The sequence below is a fragment of the Podarcis liolepis genome (assembly GCF_965112155.1).
Source record: "Podarcis liolepis genome assembly, chromosome: 16".
Classification (NCBI taxonomy): Eukaryota; Metazoa; Chordata; class Lepidosauria; order Squamata; family Lacertidae; genus Podarcis; species Podarcis liolepis.
Window position 1 is genome coordinate 11,400,693 of NC_139567.1, and position 26,920 is coordinate 11,427,612.

Below are 26,920 nucleotides of genomic sequence, written 5' to 3' on the forward strand. Positions count from 1 at the left end.
ACCAATGCTCACAGATCTGGAGGCAGGAAAACTAAACAGAGGCAGAGATGCACAACTCTGTGGGTCTCTCTCTAGCAGGTGTGAGAATCCTTTGGCCCACCAGATGTTTAAATGTTACTGAACTACAACTCCCACCAGCCCTAGCAATGACCAGGGATGATGGGAGTTGTAGTTCAGCAACAGCTGGAGAGCCAAAGGTTCCTCACCCCTGCCAAGTAGGGTGAGCAGGTGAAAAGGAGGGCAGGGCTCCAGCTCCTATAACAGTTGTTGTAATAATTGTAGGGGTTACTCGTGCGCAAGTTGGTGCCACTCCTGGCTAGTTTGCCTTGTTAAACCTTTTCTGTCTGGACAGCCCTATACTTCGTGGCTGTTCAGTCGCTGGCAGAATCCGTCAGTGGGCGTTTCTTAACCCTTTTCCAGCATAAAAGTTGTTTGACTCCAAGTCTCCTCCTACTCTCCCTGCGCGGAAGTCTTCTGCGCAGGGTGGGCGTGGGTAGCGGAGGACCCGTGCTCTCCCCGCTGATCTCCGGCGAGGAGTCCTGGAGCCCCCTTGCCGATTCCCCCATCTGCCCCCCTTTATCCCTGGTGTTACGCTGATTTCCTTCCCCAGCTGGTGAGCCGCCTCTCCCCCTGCTGGGCCCTTCTCCAGCATCGTTTGAGAGCCTCGCCTCCGCCTCTGGCTCCGATGTCAGTTCCCTGACAGTTGTGTAGGGCAGAGCCCTGTTCTCTTTTTACCTGGTCACCCTACCCACAAAAGACAGTGAAAAGCAAGGGGCTGCCTCATTCAGCTGCATCAAACACTGCAATAAGAGCAAGAGAAGCAGCCCACACATCTTCCAGCTTTCTTATGGTGGGGAGAGGTTAGCGGGTGATTTAGAAGGTCACTTCCTTGCTGGGTCTCAAGATGCAGAAACAAAAGCCCAAGGGAGCACATACAAAAGATGATGGGTGGTGGGGAGGGAAATGCCATGCGCCCCATGCCACGCACCCCCACTGGAAGGAACTACCACCCCCTACTATGAAAAGCAAAGACTCTACCGTATCTGCATGCCCATATCCTTCCCTTCCTTGTTCATAAAATCCACATAAAGTATTGAACAGCTGAAACGCCAATTTAATTCTGCACCATAGTATCTCTCCATTCACGCTTCCTACTTAATCCTTTTCATCTAGCTGCTCGTAACTTCTTGATCTTCAAATCAATTCCGTAAATAGCGGCTGAATATTTCATTATTTCCTTGCCTGGGTTTCCTGCATTTTGATGGCAAAATTCACCACCTTCTGTAGCGCTTGCATAACGCTACCTGGTTCAGCTCCTTCATACAATTTAAGATGGACTCACAACCGATTCCAATTGATTCATCATCTCCTGGGCCTGCTCTTATTCATTTCTTTTGGCACTTGGCTGCCTAGCATACCAAAAAAACATGCCAATGTTTTGTTTTGTTCTGTTTAGGGTTTTCATGAGAACTACCACCTAGTGACCTTCCTGCCTGAGCAAGGATTTGCAACCTTATTCAAACCACTCAGTTCAGTACCCTGGAGCAAATCCCTTGAGGTCTTTTCCAAATGGGCAGTCTAGAGGTATCTGAAACAGAAGCTTTGAGTGGGAGAAAGAGAAGGTACTGTCTGAAGGGTAACAATTACAAATCAGCCACTTTCTCCCTTCCAAAGGAGCTAATCGCAAACCAATCTTTAAAAATAGATTGCTCCAGGGATATCTCTATAATATAAACACTGGGATTTTTTCCTTTTTTTTCTTTTGAACACCACAGCAACAGGCAAGGATATCTTTAGCAGACAAAGTTAATGTACCTTGAACACCAGCATTAAACAACGTTGTTTTTATCTGTAAGTGGAAGCAGAATTTTAAAGTTTACAAGGATTCTAAAGTTCATCGATGGGGTAGTGTGTTCCAAAATAAACAGGGGGGAAAGGGAAAAGGCATTCACTTTGAATATTATATAAAGGCCATGGAAATATTCAGTGATGGTTCTGCGGCCAGACATTGATGGAAAAATTGCTGTGTGTCTACCATGAGGAACTGTGAGACAGGAAGTGAGTGGTTATAACAAAGGCTGGGAATTTGTGATCCTCCAGATGTTGGACTACAATTCCCATCATCCTTGACCATTGGTCATGCTGTCTAAGACTGATGGGAATTGTAGTCCAAGAACAGTTGGAGGGGCAGAGGCTCGCCACCCCTGGATTATTAAGGAGAAATTAGGGTCCTCAAAAAAAAAAAAAAGGAGTTTATTTTCCATAGGAATGGTGACACAATATGAGAGAACCGAACTGGTACAAAAGCAACGGCCCAATGGTAGAGCATCTGCTTTGAACACAGAAGGTTCCAGGTTCAATCCATAGCATCTCCAGGTAGGGCTGGGTCCTGTATACCTGAAGGAGCGTCTCCACCCCCATCGTTCAGCCCGGACACTGAGATCCAGCGCCGAGGGTCTTCTGGCAGTTCCCTCATTGTGAGAAGTGAGGCTACAGGGAACCAGACAGAGGGCCTTCTCAGTAGTGGTGCCTGCCCTGTGGAACACCCTCCCATCAGATGTCAAAGAGATAGACAACTGCCTGACATTCAGAAGACATCTTAAGGCAGTTCAGCGAAGTTTTTAATATTTAATGCTGTACTGTTTTTAACACTTGACTGGGAGCCGCCCAGAGTGGCTGGGGAAACTCAGCAGATGGGTGGGGTATAAATAATAAATTATTATAATATTATTATTATATAACCCTGGAGAGCTGCTGCCAACCAGTGTAGACAATACAGATCTAGATGGACCAATGGTCTGACTCAGAATAATGGTTCTCTATGTTTCTATGAAGGTCAAAAACCCACTCAGTCATAAAAGCTCAGCCACTTGGTCTCTCAGCCCAACCCAGGCTTCCTCAAACTCGGCCCTCCAGATGTTTTGAGACTACAATTTCCATCATCCCTGACCACTGGTCCTGCTAGCTAAGGATCATGGGAGTTGTAGGTCAAAAACATCTGGAGGGCCAAGTTTGAGGAAGCTTGGCCTAACCTATTCAACATTTTTTATGGGAAATAAATTCAAAGCATCCTGAATCGCACCCTGAGCTCCTTGGAGGAAGGGAGGAATTAATAATAAAAATAAAAATAGTAGCATAGAAAAGGGAATTTCAATCTTTTCACAGTTTGATTTACAGCCATCTCACCCTCAAGGCATTTTGTGTTACGTAGGGTTGCCATATTTCAAACAGTGAGAATCTGGACAGAAAGGTTACTGAGCTTTTTTGAGCAAAGTTGTTGAGCTTTATTGGCAAAATAACGTAAAGCTATTTTTAATTTATTTTTTGGAAAATCAGCAAAAAAAACCAAAACAAAAAAAACAGCACTGCCAACATGGGCTGCCATACATCTGGATTTCCTGGACATTTTTCATGATTTTCACCCAGACATTGCCGCTGGCTACAGGTGTTCCAGATATTCTGGACATATGGCAACCCTAACGTCTCGGTCTCTGTGCACTCTCTCCTTGTAGGATCTCTGTCTCCAACTGAACCCTCAATGGCTACCCTTTGCTTTCTGTCATATATGAACTCACTGGCTGTACCCAGATTTTTGACCATCTGCACAATGGTATTGGGCCCCTGATCCTTTGTTATCCTGTGATATTTGTTGAGAGCTTGGTTTTTCTGATCGCTTCTGCTCAGTGCTATTTTACTAGAAAAAGAGGTGCCAGAACTCAACTCTTTCTCTTAGAATGGCAATAGCACCTACCTGAGAGGTGCTGGAACTCACCTGAGATATTCCAGAACCCACCTAAAAGGTGCCAGAACTGGTTCTGGTGAGATCCCCCTGAAAAAAGCGCTGCTTCTGCATATAGTTACCCTTTCTGTACATATCATTATGGATGTGGGTGGCGCTCTGGTCTAAACCACTGAGCCTCTTGTGCTTGCTGATCAGAAGGTCGGCATTTTGAATCCACGTGACGGGGTGAGCTCCCATTGCTCTGTCCCAGCTCCTGTCAATCTAGCATTTCTAAAGCACACCGGTGCAAGTAGATAAATAGGTACTGCTGTGACGGGAAGGTAAACGACATTTCTGTGTGCTCTGGCTTCCGTCATGGTATCCCATTGTGCCAGAAGTGGTTAGGTCCTGCTGGCCACATGACCCGGAAAGCTGTCTGTGGACAAACGCTGGCTCTCTCGGCCTGAAGCAAGATGAGCGCCGTACTGGACTTTTGACTGGACTTAACCGTCCAGGGGTCCTTTACCTTTTTACCTATCATTATATCTTTAACCAAAGGACAGGGTCCCCAACTTTGGGGGGGGGGGCAGCCTGAAACATTCTGAATTTTGAAAAGTGCAGTGGGCACCAGTCACAAAATGGCTGCTATGTGGGTGTGGCATAACACAAAATGGCTGCTATGGGGGACATAGCGTGATAAAAAAATGTCTGTCCAATCTAAATGAGCAGGAAAAGAGGCAGGACCACAAAATGGCATGCTGCTCTACAATCTATGGGAAAAGGATACTTACACCAGTCACCTCACTGAAGGTCATCTCTGACTAATGTATATTCAGAGTACACTCGTTAAAACTAGTGGACCTAAGTGAGCCATGTCTATTGTTTTCAATGAGTCTCCTCAGAGTAGGACTAGCACTAACTATAACCCTCAGCTCCATGATCAAAGAAAGGCAGGATACAAATGAGTAATGAAAGTAATGAAAAGCAATAGCATATCATATATTTTCTCTGGTACGTAATAGCAAACCAGAGAGTGAAAAAGATACTGGTCTAATAGATGCTTTTGAAAGTAAATACGGTACTCATCTCACTAGAAAGAAGGACAGCACGAACCTGCTATTTCCCCAGGACTTGTAACCATCTAAATGCAGTTAGCAAAGAAGAGCTATTTATGAGGTGCAAAAAAGGTTCTGTAGATTCTGACAAAAGATCATTTGCACAGATCCTTTGACTTCCTGGTAACTCTTTTGCAGTTATAATGCAGACTCCAAATCTGAATGAGATACCTGGTGTACCATGAACAAATGAGTCCTCTGGGGTTCTTTTGGCGGGGACGGGGCTAGCAAAACTGTTTTCCCTTCCACATCACCATTTATTTATTTATTCAAAAAACCCAAACTCTTGGAAACTACAGACACCCCTGTTCACAGCTACTTAAACAGCCTTTCCGAATTGTGCAGAGGAATTAGCAGTGACAACACTCAACTCTTTTGCTAGTTTGCAGCTCTCACTAAGAAAAATGTCACTTTAAAAAATGGACACTCTCTCTCTTTTAAGGGAATCTAATTGGAATGTACTCCTATAAGCAGAAATCTATGTATCAAGAGCCTAAATGGCAAGGCAATATAAAGTGGGCAGGGAATCATTGAAACCCTGTCTCTAGTCTTGTGACAGACACCTAAGGAAACAGTGTACAGAGTTTTCCAAACGAGCACTTCAATTTAAGCACAAACTGTCAGCCATATAGTGATTCTTATCCAAGTCACAGTGACATGCAGTTGGAATGCCTCTGAAATCCACGCCATAGGGAAACTGGAATAAATGAGATTGAATCCTAAGATTCTCCTCTTACTTTTGCTGGAATTGCTGCAGCATTCTTAAGGGTAACTCATTATGGCTCTGGTGATCAACAACCAGTTTTTCCACGTACAACACTTAGGCTTGTATGTAGCATTCAGGTCATAAGCTTAAACGTTTAATACATTTTATCCTACATTTCTGCCATGGGGATCAAGCCAGGGAACAGCAGATGTAACTGCAAGCATCATACTCTCCAGATGTTATTGGATTCCAGTTTTCATCAGCCCTCTCCTATTGCAAATTGCCCCCAAAGAACTCTATTTAGGGGCTGTGCATATGCTCAGAGCATAATATCACATCATTTTGGACTGGTTGTACATGACTACTATCTAAATAAAAAAGAAATAATTCCCGGGAAAATAAGGAAGGTGATTATGAACAAAATTGGACCCGAACTCCCAAATAATGTAAATTTACTGGACATAGAATTGGTAATATTAATTTATGGAATTAATATGAACAATTGCAAATAGACAAAGGATGAAACCACTAAACTCAAAACAAAACATAACCCATTGTGTTTTCGTTGATTCTACACCCATGGGTTGGCTGTTTGTGGTTAAAAAACAAAACAAAACAATGAATAAAAACAGAGATATTAAGACAAGGAGCTTTGTTCACAGGATCAAAATACAGGTGGACTGAATACAGGGAGTGAGATGGGAATAATGCAAAAATATTTCCACTCTGCACTTCTGTAATACGTGGAACCCCTAAATGCATTAAGGATGCATTCATAAAAGTGCATTTATTTCATAAAATGTATATACCGCTTGGCTGCCAAAACAAAACAAAACCCTCAAAGTGGTTTATAAAAAGATAAAACAGTAAGATTGAGAAAAAAAAATCATAACCATACTTTAAAAACATCCATCCATGAATATTTATTTTATTCCCACCCACCCACCCCGATGGATTCAGACTTTGTGAAAAGAAGTAGATGAAGGCTTGGAAGAGGACCTACAATATCTCTGTATGGGTCACAGGAGGTGAAAGGAAGAACAAAGGTCTACAAATCAAGGAACAGGACAGGAAGATGGGTGGACCTTCAAGAAGAGAGGAGGAAGAATGCCTAGAACAGCCTTCACCAACCTGGTGCCCTCCAGATGCTTCCATCTACAGCTCCCATCACCTCCAGCCAATAGGGGCTCATAGGGATTGCCTCTGGAGGGCGGCGTGTTGGGGAAGGTTGGCCTAAAGACAGAAGGGAGAGTGGGGCTGAATTGTGCATTTTCACTGGAAATCGTGTGTGTTCTGCGAAGCAGTCTTCCAGCGGAGGGGGTGGGTATTGAATGCTTTTGTATTTTTCTTAAAGCATCATGCTTTTTAAAAACTAATCAGTTAAATTGTTAAAAACCACAGGAAGAGATTTCTTCCTGGAGCCATAATACCCTTAGAGTGTCTTCAAATTACTTCTTTCAGTGGAGAAGGAGACCGATTTACATTTGAGTATTTTCCACCCTAACAGATCTTTTCTATTTTGTTTTTCCTAAGCCAACATTGGGGGGGGGGACCCATAAAGCCTACTGTGTTTGTGTGTGTGTGTGTGTGATGGGACAAACAGGACCTATATCATATTGCTGCACCCACACATCACAATTCAGGTGTTGGGGGTTATCTTATTGCAGGGCCCCACTAAAAATAACTTTGAAAAGGCATCCTTTAAAATGGAAATACGTCCGCTCCCCATCAATTCCGTATGCAAAGTAGCTTTTTGTTGGTTGGTGGGACTTACGGAAATCAATCTGCTCCACTGTTGTGTATGTGATACGATGGAAAATGCCGTGCTTTCTATGGAGTCTTCTCCGGGAGCCGCTTGTCCTTTGAAACTCTCCCCTCTGCCCTTTCTCTGCCAGTTACACAAAAGCTGCTTCTTCCAGCCACAGCAGAGCCACCTGAGAGGAGACAGATAAAACCATCAGTTGCGAAGAAAGAGGTGCTTCCTTTAGGAGAAACGATTTCCAAAGACAACCACCCCTGATAAGCAGCAGAAGCCAAAATCAGCCGGGATCTTCGGAAACAGCCATTGGCCATGGGAACCTACCTGATCTCAACTAACATCAGATATATATAGATGTATATATAGACATGGTTTATCCATTTGTTTTCCTGAGATTAAACCACAGCAACCATGACTTATGCAAATAGGCTTCAGGGCACACAGCAGCCTTGCAAAAATGCCACATCCCCTCCGCTGTTCTCATTGACCAAGAAAAGACCCTATTTTGCTTCTCCCTAAAAACCAAAAGCAAAACACGATCTCTATTCCCCACCCCCTTTGGGAATGCGTTATAAAAATTTTGATAGTGCAAGTTGCTAGAGGCGTCATTTTTTTGCAGAATTCAGCTCTGCACTATACTGAATGTATCTTAAGAGTCCGATTTCATCTCTGATACTCGCCTGGTTGGTTTAGATAGGCACAATAAGAAAAAAAGGGGGGTGAGGAAATGAATCATTGAAAAAGATATGCATTCAAGTTGCAGGTGACAGTTTACGTATAGACACACATTTAGAAATGACTACTATATTTTAAGGGATGCGGGTGGTGCTGTGGTCTAAACCACAGAGCTTAGGGCTTGCTGATCAGAAGGTCGGTGGTTTGAATCCCCGCAATGGGATGAGCTCCTGTTGCTTTTGAACTGCTCCTGCCAACCTAGCAGTTCAAAAGCACGCCAAAAGTGCAAGTAGAAAAATAGGTACCGCTCTGGCGGGAAGGTAAATGGCATTTCCGTGTGCTGAAGCGGCTTAGTCATGCTGGCCTCATGACCCGGAAACTGTACGCTGGCTCCCTCGGCCAATAAAGCGAGATGAGCGCCGCAACCCCAGAGTCGGCCACGACTAGACCTAATGGTCAGGGGTCCCTTTACCTTTACCATATTTTAAACAGAAATGTTTACAGGGAACCCCCAATTTGTGCAGGGGTTGTGTTCCAGGTCATTGTGTGCGACAGCAGTGCACATATGCCCACCTTGTTATGTCTCTTTTCCGGCAAATTCCAAGTCACTGTGATGTGTGTGCACATGGTTGTGCATCAGTTGGATGCAGGGGCGTCTTGCCCATAGAGGCTAGTGGTGCGGGGTGCCAGGGCGCCAAGTTCTGGAGGGCGCCAGGGAAGAGGCGGAGGCTGGATGTGGCGCCTCCTGGCATCAGCTCGCTGCTCTGGCCCACCTCCGCCATGCCGTGCTGAAGCAGCGCTGGTCCCGGAGCCTCCGTTTGCCATGGCCACCATGGCACCAAGCGGCCAGCTGAGCTGGGAAGTGCCACGTCCAGCCCCTGCGTCTCCCCCACTGGAGGAGCCGCTCTCCAGCCACTGCCAGCCTCCTCCAGCCTCACTGGCAGCGCCGTCCTCCCTAAAAAAAGGTCAAAAACTCTGGGAAACGGGGAGAGGGGTGCCGGAGGGAGCTTTGCACCATGGCGCTGGATATGCTTAAGACGGCCCTGGGTGGATGTGTGTAAATTGGTCGTAGCCTGTAATAAATCTCACCTTTGCGGGGAAGACTGACCAGTGGACTCCCACGTCTGCTCAGTCTGCTGCCCAGAAACTAAGTGATGGGCATCTTCAAAGCCCCCTTCTGCTCTCCCTTCTTAAAGGTCTTTATTTTTAAACCAGAAATGAACCAGGCAGCCCTTCAAATGAAGGACCCTTTCAAACAGGGGGCTGTTCTCTGACACCTAGCTGAGTATGGTCTATAGCAGTGGTTCCCAAACGTATATACAGTGGTACCTCGGGTTAAGCACTTAATTCATTCTGGAGGTCCATTCTTAACCTGAAACTGTTCTTAACCTGAAGCACCACTTTAGCTAATGGGGCCTTCCACTGCCGCCGTGCCACCAGAGCACGATTTCTGTTCTCATCCTGAAGCAGAGTTCTTAACCCGAGGTACTATTTCTGGGTTAGCGGAGTCTGTAACCTGAAGCGTCTGTAACCTGAGGTACCACTGTAGTAGTAGTAGTAGTAGTAGTAGTAATAATAATAATAATAATAATAATAATAATAATAATAATTTATTTATACCCCACCCATTTGGCTGGGTTCCCAGTTGCCAGGAATTCAACCAGGGACTTCCTGCGTGCAAAGCATGTATTTTACAACCCTTCGCTACAAGTTTGCTATAGCAATCCGCAGAAACCTGAAACTTAATTGTCATTCCAACACCCTGAAAAGCAATTTTAGCTGTTATGTTTTGCATGTGTAGGATTGCCTGGAGAGAATATGCTCTCCCAGATCTTACTCCTATTTCTCCCTGTCTTTCAGTTTTCTTGAACTTCAGTATTGTTTGATGGCTGTGGCCCAAAGAGCTACGGCAGCCAGGCATGCCCGAGTCTGAATTTTGCATTTGCATTTGTTTTCTTTGGATGTTTACACACTGGCTGTTTTCTCTGGAACCGACATTATTTCTTCACTCTGTTATTACAGAGAATCCAGATGATACTGCTGCCACAACATTGCATACCCCTGCTGTCCTCCAAGATTAAGTCTGCAGTGATTTCCTTTCAACAGGGCCTCAACCAGCCTTTCTCCTGTAGAATGGCAGAGCACTGCTGATGTACCTGGCCCTTGATGATTTAGGTCTGCTTTTCTGCACATTTGCCCTTGTTTTTCTTAAGGCAGTTGTCTGTATTGGCAAAACCTAGTTGGTGTTTCGCAACTTTCTGACTAGTTGCAGGACCTTAGCCAGACCTAGCAGAGTAAACGCAGAATCCACAGAAGCAATTGGCGACTTGGCTGCAGACAGGATAGACGAAGCAGGAACCAGGAACTTGTAGTTGGGTGTTTATTATATACAGTGGACTATTTACAGGAACAGAACACGGATCTTTTGCTAGCTCTCTCTGACACGACTCACAACTCCTACACTGACACAGAACTACTGAACTCTGAAATACGGAACTAACACATTCCAGTTAGTAGGCCATTAATTATCACTCCCTTGAAAGAGCTTGACCAATCAGGGAGCTGTCTGCATGTCTCTGTTATCACCAGGCAGACTTACTCCTTCAGATTGCCTTCTGGCTGTCTGCCAAACCTTAATTGACTCTGTGTGAGTACACAGTTTCCCAACAGTCTGAACATGTGACTGCTCGAAGTGTGGATGTGGGCAGAGGCACCCACTCACACCCACATTCTCATGCTTGTCCTCCCTGCCTGGTCAGTCCCAACCTCCTCATGTTGCCCAGGGAAGATCTGCATGGGGCTTCTTCTCACACCTGTCTGAATGCAAATAGAACCCTCTGTACAATCCCCACAAGCAGGCTTTCCTCACGTTACATGGAGAAGTCAGGCACTGAGCAGGGACACACACTTGAAGACATTGGGGGCAGGGCTTGCAGGCATGCCTCTTCCCTGTCCACTGCTAGCAAAATCACTCAAACAACATAGACCGAGTCCAGAGATAAAGGAAAACCTGACCACACTTTACTGAGGAATCTGAACAAAAACAGTATATAATTTGAGGAGGAAGTAACAGGTTTTGCCTTTCTTCAGATCTTGTCCACAGCAATAAGGCATGCAATCAAACATCCAGAGGAAAACTCCCTTAAAACTACACAGCCAATCAGAGCATGTGACCATCATGCCACCGAAAGGGAACCCTTTCAAAGAGGTTAAGATTTCACAGATCAGGTTTTCAAAAGAAGGAGAGGAGAAGAGAGGAGATTCAGTGCTCTACTTGTTCCTTCCTAAATAACAACTGTGTAGTTATGGAAGCAAGCAAACGGAAACTGACAGTTCTAGGTTCTAGTCTCTGAATCAGCTGCCGTTTTTCAGCCATCATTTAAAAATATTTCAGCTTGTTAACTCTGACGGTCAAGAGACGTGCATCAGATTGTCCACAATATCAGACAAACACCTTTTTGACAAGGTACTGAAAAGCCCCAGACTCCTTTACTCAAACAAAGTACTGTGAGAAGCACAAAAAGCAGTCTATAGAGTGAAAAGAGTGCAATTAAAATGGCCTTTAAAGAACTGATATCAAGGCGTTACTTGTTTAGCTCTATTGACTAACCAAAGCTTACTGTCAGAACTTGAAGCTTGCACACTTAGTTCAGGAGTGCTAGCAGGTTGAAAACCCAAGCCTGTTCCTCTGTTCCACCCTGCTTGTATTTCAGCAGCCCCAAACAGCTACAAAGTTTTAGCAGGGCAAAGGTACACCCAGACAAGCAGATAGTATGGTGCAATATGTACTAATTCATGTGCCTCCTTCCTCTCACGTGCTCTAATTTCCCTTTACTTCCAATTTAGCAGCCATTTGCCATTATATTCAAGCCAGACAACCTAGGTCTGCACCAAACAGAGCTTATCCACAAGCCACAGTGTGCAGTCATGATTTGTGGACAAACTATGCTACAGACAAATCATAGTTTGCTCAGCTTGGATATAATTGGCAAACAATTGTAAATGAATAAATATCAAATCGATTCAATATTTGTTAGCATAGTTTATGATTTTAGAATGTTATTATGTTTATTGTACCTACTCCATTAGGGGACACGGGTGGCGCTGTGGGTTAAACCACAGAGCCTAGGACTTGCTGATCAGAAGGTCAGCGGTTCGAATCCCCGTGACGGGGTGAGCTCCCGTCGCTCGGTCCCTGCTCCTGCCAACCTAGCAGTTCGAAAGCACATCAAAGTGCAAATAGATAAATAGGTACCGCTCCAGCGAGAAGGTAAACAGCTTTTCCGTGTGCTGCTCTGGTTCGCCAGAAGCAGCTTAGTCATGCTGGCCACATGACCCGGAAGCTGTCTGCAGACAAACGCCGGCTCCCTCGGCCAATAAAGTGAGATGAGCGCCGCAACCCCAGAGTCGGTCACGACTGGACCTAATGGTCAGGGGTCCCTTTACCTTTACCTTACTCCATTATATCCACCTATCAATATTTTAATGAGTTGGTAGACTTTAAATTTTTGAATAAACAATGAATAAATAAAATGGAAAGTGAGAAGAAATGAGAGCACACAATGGGCCGAGGCAACACCAAGCTTTGCCAATATAATACTAACCAACCAACCAACCAACCTGTAGCCTGAAACCTCTAGAGACAACCATGTTGGTTACCGATGATCCATGACCCTGTATCAGTTTCTTAGGAGCAATGACTTTCCTGGCTCCATAACTGCATTCCCAAGTCTTTCCTCTTTGGATGCACAGATGCGAATGGCCCTTGCTGTGGAAAGTTCAGTCTTCAAGAAATATGCTGCAGCCAGACTGCATTGCAAGGGCATCCTGAATTTACGCTGCTACAGCTGTATGGCATTCGAGCAACTGGGGATTAATAAAACACATTCTGGAACAGAAGAGAGCATCTCAGGTGACACTGCCGCCCCTGACATTCTCGAGCCTGGGGGAAATAACCAGATTTTCTCTCTATAATTAATGCTCCACCTTGTTTTCATTTTCCCTACGACCGCCCAAAGAAAGCTTTCAGGTTGAAATATCCCACCTAATCTCATTTTCTCTGCCACTAAGCCATACCTTGAAGTGTAAGTGCAACAATTTATATGACAGGGGAAGAAGAGAGAAGGCAAAACGAAAAGGGAAGGAGGGAATGAGGAAACTACGGCCCGTGTCAAGCTGCCTGAATTTACAGCGTTGCTCTTCTCCTTGCCTTGTGCTGCTGCAGACCATGTAGGAAGGCCATATCCTCAAACATTTGACAGATTGGGGAGGTGGGGGAAGGATTGTGTGCTTTACACTAAGGGAACAAGAAGCGCTTTGCAGTATGGTAGTGAAAATCGAAAATGAGAGAGCCACTTGAACTAGTTGGAAACCCTGCCCAATGCTTTTTGAAATGCTATCTGCAAAATACGCACTTACCTCTTAGATTCAACAAAGCACATTTAACTGAAGCATAAAGCTATAGCTGTCTATAGCATATAAAGAGAAATATGAAATGAAAAATTTAAGGTCTTATACATATAATAGTAAAAGGTAAAGGGACCCCTGACCATTAGGTCCAGTCGTGACCGACTCTGGGGTTGCAGTGCTCATCTCGCTCTATAGGCCGAGGGAGCTGCCGTTTGTCCGCAGACAGCTTACAGGTCATGTGGCCAGCATGACTAAGCCGCTTCTGGCGAACCAGAGCAGCGCACGGAAACACCGTTTACCTTCCTGCCGGAGCGGTACCTATTTATCTACTTTGATGTACTTTCGAACTGCTAGGTTGGCAGGAGCAGGGACCGAGCAATGGGAGCTCACCCCTTCATGGGGATTCGAACTGCCGACCTTCTGATCAGCAAGTCCTAGGCTCTGTGGTTTAACCCACGGCGCTACCCGCGTCCCTCCATACATATAATAAATGTTCATAAATGTACCAACCAAGCACATACATCAATATGTGGACTACATGTCTGGAGCAGCACAGGAAGACCGCCCTGAAACCATTTTGACTCCCAAACTGACTAAATGTTTTCTCTGCAAAGAGGGAGGGGGTGTGGGGACCTTCCCATTGTCTCAGGAATTGGGAAATCACCATTTCAAAGGAATGGTCAGACTACCAGGAAAGGCATTATCAGATAACCTGGCAGACAGGAAAAGCAACATTCAAATTTCTGTTGTAGACCACCTTTTCTGTGATGTAGGTATGATGTTTGTGTGTGGGGGTGGTCTTGGGTTACACCCCTTCTGTGATGTATGTATGGTGTATGGAGGGGTGGTCTTGAGCTCCAGGGAAGGCAATTTATATAAGGGCAGGCACACCTTGGTTCTGGGTCCTCCTTCTTTCCTGCATGTGAGGAACACCCTGTTGCAACAGATCAGTAAAGATCAGGCTTACTAGCTGCTTTGCTTCTCAATATTCTCTGGTTGGCCTCTGTTATTTTCTCCGACCGATGGAGAACCTACAAAGGACTCTATAAGGGCTCTTGTGTCCCCCATAAGGGAATAAGGGCAGATTTTGTTTATTACAGATAAGACACATTTCCCCAGTCCTAAATTCAGTTCTACGCATTTCTACGTCATTTTGAGATTCAAAAAAGTATATATTATTTTACACACATTTTTGTATGCAATTTTGTTCAACATACACATTTTTGCAAAGCTTTTTATTTTTTTCCTGTTTTTGTTAAGTTGCATAATATCGGCATTTCGATACACATTACTTGGCTGGATAACTGCATTATAAAATCGGGAGAAGTGCAGACTCTGAAGGACTGGCTGCGCTTTGGTCTGGGCACTGTTTTGCAAAGTGCAAATTAGGCTGATTGAAATGCAAATGAATTTCTCCCCCACCCCGAAGCCCACCCCACTTCACTGTGAAAAAATGGAGCAGCGCTGCACCCAATACTTTAGGAAATGCAAGGAAAGCGAGAGAACCTGGGTAGATTTGGCCCCAGAAGGTAAGCCCTGGCCTATGGGATGGATCATTAGGGTAAGTGAGAGTTGATCCCTTCTTTCCTGCGAGGGTGTTATGAGTCCCTAGAGAGCTTTCTCTCTCTTGAAAAAGACTATATTGGAGGCACTTCAGCTTGAAACTTTAGTTCAGCACAGAAAGTCTGAATAGATTTATGATTAACCTGTTCTCCCTCCAGCCAACTGGCCCGCAGGCTACAGAATGGTCAGTGGCGCAGCTATCAAGCTGTCTCTCCCCAGATGCCTAATTAACAGAGAGGGCTGGCTCTATTGGAGCACCATGGGAGGTAAGTGAGTCTGCAAACTGGGGGCGGAGGGAGAGGCTGAATTGGCTAATAAATGAGCTCCAGCTCAAACTCCTATCAAACTGCCTCGGTTTGCATACTGATCCCTTGCGACACATACGCCCACCCTCCAAAACAAGAAAACTCAGAAAGTCTGTTGCAATGAAGGAAATAGAAGGAACTTGTGTGAATGGAATATGCCAATATCACGAGGAAGATGTGAACAAATCAAAGATAACGAAAGGCAGGGGCGTCTTACCTACAGAGGCTAGTGGTGCGAGGCGCCAGGGCGCCAAGTTCTGGAGGGTGCCAGGGAAGAGGCGAAGGCTGGATGCGTTGCCACCCGGCATCAGCTCGCTGCCTTCACCCACCTACGGCATGCCGCGCTGAAGCAGTGCTGCGCCCTGAGCCTCCGTTTGCTGAGGCCACTGTGGCCGAAGTGGCCAGCTGAGCTGGGAGGCGCCATGTCCAGCCCCCGCCTCTTCCCTGCCGGAGAAGCTGCCCTTGTGCCCACCTCCTCCAGCCCCGCACTTCCTAAAAAAAGGCGGACAACTCTGGGAAACAGGTTGGGGGGGAGAGGGAGCTTTGCACCACGGCACTGGATATGCTTAAGACAACCCTGACGAAAGGTCCCTTACCTGAGTGTCTGGGGGTGCTAGGACTGGGAGCCTACATTATGCCATTGCAGCTGTCCTACGTGGCAAGCTATCAGAATAGCACCTTATGGCTGGACTGGGAGAACCACAATCCTCGAGGCCCATTGCGGCCCCCCAGACCTCTCTGCCTGGCCCCAGGCTCCTCCTCCTCCTCAGCCACACCCCTCCTCCTCACTGGCTCTGCTTTGCACCTTTCTTGACTGTTTTTGCCGGGCTAGAATAGTGCCCTTGAACTCCAACAATGCCTCCTGCTTGCCTGGATCAAGAGGGACGTGTGTGGGTCTGTGCAGAAACTAGACTACAGTACAAGGAAAATTTTTACTTTTGCTGCCCAGACTCTGTCCCCACCCCCCACTGTGTGGCCCCCAGAAGGTTGCCCAGAAGAGAATGGGGACCTTGGTCTGTAAAAGGCTCCACAGCAATGTGTAGGGGGCTCTTCCTGGCAGAGCCACACCAATATTTATTTGAATCCTTTTTTCTTTTCTTTTTTTGACAAAATTTCTGAGATTTTCCTTTACTTTCACAAACCTTGAGGGGGAAAAAACCCACTTTTAAAATAATAAGAATACTTCAACTTTTCTCCCCTATTTTTCCATTCCCACCCACAACTCATGCAAGCCCTGAAACTATAGGTAATAGGTAAAGGTAAAGGACCCCTGGACGGTTCAGTCCAGTCAAAGGTCAAAGGTGACTATGGAGTTGCAGCGCTCATCTCACTTTCAGGCCGAGGGAGGCAGCGTTTGTCCACAGACAGCTTTCCAGTTCATGTGGCCAGAATAACTAAACTGCTTCTGGTGCAATGGAACACTGTGATGGAAGCCAGAGTGCATGGAAACACTGTTTACCTTCCCACTGCAGCGGTACCTATTTATCGACTTTAAGGTTACCAGACGTCCCTGTTTCCCAGGGACAGTCCCCGGATTTACAAATCAGTCCCCTGACAAAACCCTATCATTCCTACTGAAGTTGAAAAGTGTCCCCGGATTCATTGAAAAAACCCTGGTAACCTTACTTGCACTGGAGTGCTTCCGAACTGCTACATTGGCAGGAGCAGGGACAGAGCAACGGGAGCTCACCCCGTCACAGGGATTCGAACCACCAACCTTCTGATTCGCAAGCCCAAGAGGCTCAGCGGTTTAGACCACAGCGCCACCTGAAACTATACTAAGCCCAGGGCACTGGGAAGGATGCTTTGCACATGAAATGTCCCAGATTCTAACCAGTCATAAGGATCAGGTGCAGCCGGTCATGAGAAACACCTTCTAGAAAACTGCAGCCAGTCACAATAGGCAATAGATGAGATGGACAACATGTCTGACTTTATATCAGACTATTATATGTCCGTTCCCCATCACTTAGTACAAAAACCATTGCTGTTAGCACAAAGCAGATCCTAGCAGACCAGAGGAGGCCTCAATCCTGCTTGCTTCCAGGAACGCTGGGAGACACAATGCATGCACTTTTAGGTACAGTGGTACCTCTGGTTAAGTACTTAATTCGTTCTGGAGGTCCATTCTTAACCTGAAACTGTTCTTAACCTGAAGCACCACTTTAGCTAATGGGGCCTCCTGCTGCCGCCGCGCTGCTAGAGCATGATTTCTGTTCTCATCCTGAAGCAAAGTTCTTAACCTGAAGTACTATTTCTGGGTTAGCAGAGTCTGTAACCTGAAGTGTATGTAGCCTGAAGCGTATGTAACCTGAGGTACCACTGTAGTTGGTGCTTTTGTGCACGTGTATGGGAGCGGAAGTGTCTGGCCATGTGCGGGTCACCTCTGTGCGCTATGAATGTGAATCAGTGTGCATACCTAGGAGTGTGTGCGTGTAAAGATGATATGAAACAACCGTGATTAGATTTAACGCCGGTTGCTCAATGTGAAATCTGGCTTGCTGGCTGCACCGGGCCAATAAATAATAGAAAGTCACTGTGCCCTGTAGAAGCTGCCCACATACTGTTTGGCCTCAGGCAAAAGGAAAGGAAATTCAGCACCCACAAGGTCTAGAACAGTGGGATTAATAACACATCAATTTTAATGCGGATTCCTTCCCCCTGCTTCATAAACAGCAAAGTGAATGTTTGAGCATCTCAGCAGGGGGTTAATGAGGACTCTGATTAGTTATTCAGATTTCCTTACACTGCCTCAATCCATCCTACTAGAGGGGGAGGAGAGGAGGATGTAAAAAAGAAGCTCTTAAAAAAAGAAAAGCCAGCAACAACACACACACACACACACACACAACCACAGTAAATACATTTCCTCCCCACTCCTGTTTCTCCAAGCCAGCTCCAGCTACACTTTGCAGATTCAATACTATGTTTCTCTTGGTGGTTTAAACTTTTCAGAGAGCATGGAGAGAGAGAGTCCTTACTGTATTATTCCTACCCGTCTTTCTTGCCCCACCAAAGAATGAGAGCTAACAATTAAAACCATAATGAAGTATGGGGATTAACATCACTTGAAACTGTGCCTCTTACAAGGCAGCCGACCCTCTGCTCAGCTTCTTTATTGGAAAATTAACCCTCCGACAGCCCTTTGACGTACGTCTGGACGGTCTTCAATTATAATTTTTGTAAAACAGTAAATGGTTGGGATAGCTGCAAGCAGTGCTGTTTTTTTCTGGGGGTACACAGGGGTACGCATACCCCTAAACATTTTGTGAATCTAAGTTTGGCCACACTGAGGGGCATTATTTCAATTTGAGTAGGAAAATGAGAGTACCCCTAAACATTTTCTTTAGAAAAAAAGCACTGTCTGCAGGTGAAAGGCAGTGTGTAGTGTGTGTGTGTGTGTGTGTGTGTGCGCGCGCGCGCGCGCCCAAGGTTAGGAACCCCAAGCAGAATATGTAGCAGTAGTTCAAGGTGCATTTTAAAGAAGGGGGGAAATGAAATTAGAATCACAGCATACAGGAAATAGGCTTTTACAGAAATATCAGCCAAGGTACTTGCTCCTTTTCACCAGGAAGTTTATTTCCTGGCACTCTAACTTTATGATGAATGGCTGTCTCTCTTCCCTGCATCTTTTCATTTCTCCCAGATAGGGATAAGTGAATATGCCAGTTTTGGTTTTTCTCGGTTTCTGCTTTTTCAGTTTTTGCCATGTTTTTCAGGAAGAAAGTCTGCTTGAAAATTTATCAGCATTTTACTGCCGATTTATTATTTATTCATCTGTTACGTTCATATCCCACCTTTTCCTCCAAGGACTTAGAAGTGGCATGCATGCTTCTCTTCCTCCTCATTTAATTCCCACAAGAACACTATGAGGTAGTGTTAGGGATTGATTAGCTGCTTGTGCGTAAAAACGTGCTCCCTCCGAGTTTGTGCGACCCCACAAACCTCCGTGTGTGACGGAGCTCCTCAGACATGTCTGCTCTAGTCACTAGTAGAGTCCGACAGTGGCTGTCTGCGGAAGCGTTTCTAGCAAAGGAGCTCCTTAACGGAAACGCGTCTCCTGGACTCACGGCGTGACAGTTTCCGGCGAGGTGTGGGTCTCCCTATGGGAGACTCAGATACCTCCCCACTGTTCTCGCTGGAAGCGTCCCTGAGCCCTCCCTCCTGCTCGCATTCCCTCAGAGACCCACTCCTCCCCCTGCTGGTCCCTGCTTCAGCTGTTGAGTCTCTTTCTTCCTCCCTGAGCCCCTCCACCACCTGATGCTCCGATGGCAGTTCCCTGACAGGTAGGTTTGACTGAGAAGCAGTAACTGGACCCACAGAATTTCATAGCCAAGCAGGGATTCAAAATTCTGGTCTCCCAGGTCCTCGTGTGGCACTCAAATCATTACACTACACTGGCCCTCAATGTCTGCTAATATCTTTGTGTGGAATTTTGCCTTTTTGTACATATTATATGGCTGGAGAACTACATTGCAAAATTTGGAGAACCGCAGGTTTGAAAGGATGACTGTATTTTTGTTCATGTATTGTTTAATGAAAAAGTTTCTGCTAATGTAAAGGTAAAGGTAAACGGACCCCTGACCATTAGGTCCAGTTGTGACCGACTCTGGGGTTGCGGCGCTCATCTCGCTTTATTGGCTGAGGAAGCCGGCGTACAGCTTCCGGGTCATGTGGCCAGCATGACTAAGCCGCTTCTGGCGAACCAGAGCAGCACACAGAAACGCCTTCCCGCCGGAGCGGTACCTATTTATCTACTTGCACTTTGACGTGCTTCCGAACTGCTAGGTTGGCAGGAGCAGTGACTGAGCAACGGGAGCTCACCCCTTCGTGGGGATTCGAACCACTGACCTTCTGATCAGCAAGTCCTAGGCTCTGTGGTTTAACCCACAGCACCACCCGCGTCCCTTCTGCTAATGTACACATCTTCAAATGCAATTTTGCCAAATATCCACATTGATGCAGAACAACTAAGCATAATGTATCTTTGTATGTTATTTTCATCAATATGTGCATTTTTGTAAACATTACTTAGCTGGAGAATGGCATTGAAAAATTCAGAGAATTTTGAACGGGGGGGGGGGTTGATTCTTGCATTGTAAGAATTAGGCCTTTTCACTGCCGAACACAAACTGAATCAAATCTACCCCATATCCCTAATCTCAATATGTGCTCAACAACCTACAAAAGGAGCTGCTTTATATCAGGTCGGCTTAGAAGTCCACATACCTGGTCTGCTGCAAACAGATTTTATTGGCGCATAGGATACAAGATCAATAGGCGCTACTGTTTGTAGAGGACTAAGGCAGGGACTGAGAAGGGAGAAGGGTCTCAGCACTGTAGGCCTGGCTGCTGTCAATGCTATCAAGACTGAGCAGACAGAGCTGGTTTTGTGATATGGCTGACAAACCGAGAGCTTCATTTTATGACCTGAATTTGATTGTTGCCAGGAGGAGTGCTTGTTCCTGTCTGTGACCCGGCGAGAAGCTATGCTTTGAAATGAGCTAGAAGGGGGTGGGGGAAGCTAAACACTCAAGTTCAGCAAAACAAAAATAAAACAGGAGATCAGTGGGTAGCACCTAAGATATCCCAGCTTCTTTCTCAAGACAAGAAATTGGCTTGGGATAATTGGGTTCCAAATCAAGGCTAGTGCTTCTGTCCCCTTTTCTGACGCTCCTTTCACGCCACGGGACCTGTGGCATTATGAGACTGTGGCTTTTGGAATGACATACCTGCACGGCAAGTTAAATTTCATGCAGACCGGTGGGCGTGGTGTGACATAACAACAAACACCATCGGTCAACATTGCTGCCACTCCCAACCCTTTCTGTGCATGTCTCATTCTGTCCCTCCACCGATTCTCCCTTCAGAACAGAAGGAAAGAAATTCCACCATTGGCACTCTTTGTTTGTTGTTGTTTAGTTGTTTAGTCATTTAGGTGCGTCCGACTCTTCGTGACCCCATGGACCAGAGCACGCCAGGCACTCCTGTCTTCCACTGCCTCCCACAGTTTGGTCAAACTCATGTTAGCAGCTTCGAGAACACTGTCCAACCATCTCGTCCTCTGTCGTCCGCTTCTCCTTGTGCCCTCCATCTTTCCCAACATCAGGGTCTTTTCCAGGGAGTCTTCTCTTCTCATGAGGTGGCCAAAGTATTGGAGCCTCAGCTTCAGGATCTGTCCTTCCAGTGAGCACTCAGGGCTGATTTCCTTAAGAATGGAGAGGTTTGGTTTTCTTGCAGTCCATGGGACTCTCAAGAGTCTCCTCCAGCACCATAATTCAAAAGCATAAATTCTTCGGTGATCAGCCTTCTTTATGGTCCAGCTCTCACTTCCATACATCACTACTGGGAAAACCACAGCTTTAACTATACTTTAACTATAAGCTTTATTTTAAGCTTTAACTATATATTGGCATTCTTACTCTCGTCATTAACATTTCTCCAGATCCCCTTCCATCTCGAGAAATGCGATGGGGTGCTTTAGGGCATTTTTAGTCAATGTTCCACTAGTGACTGTGGGTTGGCCACCCACAACCTGCACATTCAAATTGCTGGTCCCTGTACAAGTCACAGCTGTGATTGATGTGCTAAAGATGATGATGACATTGCTATATGTGCTCATGGTCTTTCTAAACTAAGGATAGGAGACATGTGGTCCTGAACTACAATTCACATTGGTCCTAACTACTGGCCATACTGGCCAAGGCAGATGGGAATCCTGGTCCAGCAACTCCTGAAGGGTAACAGCCTCCCTGTTTCTGCTCTAACCACAGGTCCCCCATTCCTGCTCTCATGAGAAAAAGAGGGAGCACAACTTCCTTGAAGTGTCCTATGCTGCACCAGCACAGTTTGGAACACCTGGAAACGTATATATATATATATATATATATATATATATATATATATATATAGTGGTGCCCCGCAAGACGAATGCCTCGCAAGATGGAAAACTCGCTAGACGAAAGAGTTTTCCGTTTTGGAGGTGCTTCACTAGACGAATTTCCTATGGGCTTGCTTCGCAAGACGACAATGTCTTGCGAGTTCCTGCGGGTTTTCCCCCCTCCCCCCCTTTTCTAAGCCGCTAAGCCGCTTATCAGCTGATCCGATAAGCCGATAAGCCACTAAAAGCCGCTAAAAGCCGCTAATAGCGCTAATCCGCTAATCTGTCAATGGGCTTGCTTTGCAAGACGAAAAAAACGCTAGACGAAGAGAATCACAGAACGGATTCTTTTCGTCTTGCGAGGCACCACTGTATATTCCAAAAAATAAATAAATGGTGAAATCCAGCTGCTCCTGCTTGTTTCAGCTGAACTGATTGACAGCAGCCCAAGTAATGCAACAAGCGAGAAATGCTCTTTGACTTAAGACACATGTTAACCCAGGATGAACATGGTTTTTGCAGCTGTTGTACATAAGGCGCCATCAAAAGAAACTTCACCCCCGACTTTGAAAGCAAGTCCTGAGATCCTGCCACCTTTCACAGATGAAGAGGACCTGTAATTTTGTCCCTAAGCTAGGGATGAAGGAGAAATTCAGTTCAGAAATTCACTTCCACTTGCCCCATAATAAAAATAATACTAATAATACTAATAATAATTTATTATTTATACCCCGCCCATCTGGCTGGGTTTCCCCAGCCACTCTGAGCGGCTTCCAACAAAATATTAAAATACAGTGGTCTGTTAAACATTAAAAGCTTCCCTAAACAGGGCTGCCTTCAGATGTCTTCTAAAAGTTTGGGTCCAAGAGGGTTCTCCTGCTTTCCAGGCAGGAGTCTGAGCAGTTCTGCCTTTGCCCTGCTATTTTCCTCTGGTAAACCTGCTCTTTAGCGCTAAATTCGAACAAAGGGCAATCAGTGAAAAATCCAACCACTGTTTCTTCCTATTCAGCACTATACTTCAAAATTCACACTTCTGATTTTGCGGCGCAGTTCTCAAACAAAGCAATGTGCACAAAAATGCATATATTAGGGAGGAGTGTGCATAAAAAAATACATATGAATGAAAAATAACATACAGAAATGGATTATATATGGGAATTCTGTTTGCAAACGTGCGTAGTGTAGTCAAGACTGCTGATAAAAATAGGTTTATTAGGAGAAAATGAAACTAAAATGCTGGTGGATTTTCCAGGGGATTTCAAATTGCTGCAGAAATTTGGAGAACTGAATTTAAGACTTGAAAATTGAGAAACCGGGGGAACTGAAATGGGCAACTCATTCCATCCCTACCCTGAGCTCACACTTGAGGATCACTGGTCAAGTTCGCTCCCTCCAGATCTCCCACCATTGATAACTTCATTGTACCTCTTTTGATTCTGCATTCAAACACCTCAGTAATAGCTTGATTTAAAAGTCAAGAGGTTGCTGGTTCTCTTTGTTGAAATATACAGTGGTACCCCGGGTTACATACGCTTCAGGTTACAGACTCCATTAACCCAGAAATAGTACCTCAGGTTAAGAACTTTGCTTCAGGATGGGAACAGAAATCGTGCAGAGGTGACACAGCGGCAGCAGGAGGCCCCATTAGCTAAAGTGGTGCTTCAGGTTAAGAACAGTTTCAAGTTAAGAACAGACCTTCAAAATGAATTAAGTTCTTAATCCGAGGTACCACTGTATGGTAGAAAGACAGGAACTCCATGCAGCCATGGACAACTTTCTAATACAGTGGTACCTCGGGTTAAGTACTTAATTCGTTCCGGAGGTCCGTTCTTAACCTGAAACTGTTCTTAACCTGAAGCACCACTTTAGCTAATGAAGCCTCCTGCTGCTGCCACGCTGCTGGAGCACGATTTCTGTTCTCATCCTGAAGGAAAGTTCTTAACCCGAGGTACTATCTCTGGGTTAGTGGAGTCTATAACCTGAAGCATATGTAACCTGAAACATATGTAACCCGAGGTACCACTGTACATAGAAGGAGCTGAGGACAGCACCTCCAGGCTCCACTTCTGATGACATATACCCCACCACCTATACCCCCAATGACCCCATTCCCACCCAGATCTACCTCTTTGACCTCCATGCTTTCAGCAAAGGACCCCATCTTCTCTCTCTCGTGTGGTTGAGAGCCATGTGCAATTGGGAGCAAGTGGCAGGTGCCATAGTGACCACCTGTGGCATGGAGATAGAGTGCCTATGAGCATTGTGGATATTCTCACCACCTCTTCCTTCCCAGTCCTTTTTTTGCGTTACTATGTGAATTTTACAGCCAAGGAACTTTCTCAAGCTTTCCCCTTCAATGTAATCGGGAAGTCATTTATTCCTCCATAACATTTGCTTGAAGGAACGTTAGAGCTGAATTATAGCTAGGACCATTATCGCACAATAACTGTCTGGGAAATGTTAATGCCTGGATCATGCAGAATGCCATATTACAGTTTTTATGGTGGACATAACATTTTTATGAACTTTTTCGCGGGTAAGACCACCATTTACTATGGAGAAGAGCACCAACCATGGGTTCATTAGCTTGGGCATAAACTTCACGAGAGCCTTGGGGCACCTTGCTGGAGACCTCCCAAAAGCACCGAAGACCTCCCCATCCTTTGTTTTGCAAGTGTGACAAACATACATGTCAAGGCTGGTGAGGGGGAATTGCCAAAGAATACACGATAACATAGAAAGCTGCCTTATACTGAATCAAACTATTGGTCCATCTATCTCAGTTTTGTCTACACTGACTTTCAGCGGCTCCCCATGGTATCAGACCTGGGACATTCCCAGTCCTACTTGGAGATGCCAGGGATGGAACATGGGACCATTTGCATGCAAGATGGATGCTCTACCATTGAGCTTTGACTTTCCCCAGGGAGGTATATCTACAGCTCCCATGTCTGTAGATACAATAGAGAACAAATATCTGCTTTTATGTCACAGCTGTTATACTGCAAGCTCCATTCCTGTAGCAACCTGACTTTGCAAGGAATGGAAAGGGTACTATAAGGAAGGACATTTAAAATATCTCTGAAACAGCCAGCATCTTCTGCTGAACTTTGGGGTCTCCCTCCAGAGAAGTCTGGATGATTATTTTAAAGTGCTTCTCATTCCGCTCTGCAAAAAACTCTTTCGAAGTAGCCATATTTTATACAGACTTTCATAAAAAAAGTCTAATAAAGATGGTGTTTAGTATTTTATATCCTCGCACAAAAATAATGATCTTGGATCTTTGCTCCCCAATGCAGAGATGTTTTAAATGGGTTTATGTCTCTCACCTCTGGAATAATTCTTTCCTTTTTTAAAAAAGAAAGGCTGAATTTATGGCTTTGTTCTTTATCTGCCCCCAGCTTCCATTAAGTGTCATAACTATTCCATTATAGGCAAGCGGGGTCTTCTTACTTGCACCTGCATGTGGGGGTTACATCATTTCATTATTCTTCTAGACAGAGTGCTGCTTAACCCCTGACACTGCTAGTAAAATCTGGAAGCCTAACATCAGTTTACCGTAGTTAGGGCTGACAAGTGTCAGTGCAACACACCCAGGGGTGGAGGGAAAAGGCAGCAGAAATGACCCGGCAGCTCCCTCTAGATGGGCAAAATTACTTTTAGAATATTCACAGTGACATTAGACAATACAGCCACACATTTCCATGTCACGCCTCTCACCACCGAGCACAGCACAAGTGCAAAAGTTAACGACAGAAAATGCCACGTGGAAAGCGATGTGTTGCCATTTGCAAGCCCAGCTCCCGATTTCAGCTTTAAAAACCAACTAAGACATTATCAAAAGAGAGGACATAGAACTAATTCGACCGTACAGGAAAAGCATGGAGGACCGTCTTGGTAAAAGAAGAAGAGTTTGGATTTGATATCTCGCTTTATCACTGCCCGAAGGAGTCTCAAAGCGGCTAACATTCTCCTTTCCCTTCCTCCCCCACAACGAACACTCTGTGAGGTGAGTGGGGCTGAGAGACTTCAGAGAAGTGTGATTAGCCCAAGGTCACCCAGCAGCTGCATGTGGAGGAGCGGAGATGCGAACCCGGTTCACCAGATTACGAGTCTATCACTCTTAACCACTACACCACACTGGTAGAGTTCAGACTGTAAGGGAGTAGGAGGAAGTGCACACCTGAACACAGCAGTCATGTGAAAAACTCCCTGCACATAGAAAGATAGCATGTGGGGGTGATTTTCAACCTCCTCCATGGGCTATTCATCTTCAAGGAGGTTCATGGTATGGGTGGGCCTCAGACACATAATATACAACCTGCAGTCTGGACTGTGATAGTTCCAGAAAAGATTGGACCACTTGTTTTTCTGCACAATAGAGCGGGCTTTTACAGATAAGAACATGGGAAGAGGGCTGCTGGATCAGGCCAGTGATCCATCTAGTCCAGGTTCGAGTTCTCAATGTCCAATCAGAAGCCTATGGGACACCTAAAAGTAGGACCGAGGTGCAACACTACTCTCCCCGTGGACAGATTACGACATATCCAAAGCTTGTTCCCTATACACAGACATAGGACTTAGTGTCGCTTCACAGTTGTTGTTGTTGTTATCATCTTCAAAGTTGTGTTGTGAGTATAAGCTGAGTAGCCGAATGCAGAAGGGCAGTGCTTCAGTGGCTGCGGCAACCGCCTCATGTATATGTAACTCTTTACCAATATATGTAACTCTTTACAACAGCAAAATCTCTTATTTTGGCTGCTGATCCCTTATTTTCGAGGCTGCTG

The 26,920-nt window shown here is 45.5% G+C and overlaps 1 protein-coding gene across 6 annotated transcripts in view; it reads right to left on the reverse strand.

Annotated features, from left to right (window-relative positions):
• The window catches only part of PKNOX2 (PBX/knotted 1 homeobox 2), a 416,847-nt gene that overhangs the window by 158,642 nt on the left and 231,285 nt on the right, over positions 1-26,920 (reverse strand). For all 6 annotated transcript variants that reach the window (XM_083480587.1, XM_083480583.1, XM_083480589.1 and 3 more), the window contains one exon: positions 7,317-7,476. The gene's annotated coding sequence lies outside the window, so the exon portion shown is untranslated. The remainder of the gene's footprint in view (positions 1-7,316; positions 7,477-26,920) is intronic.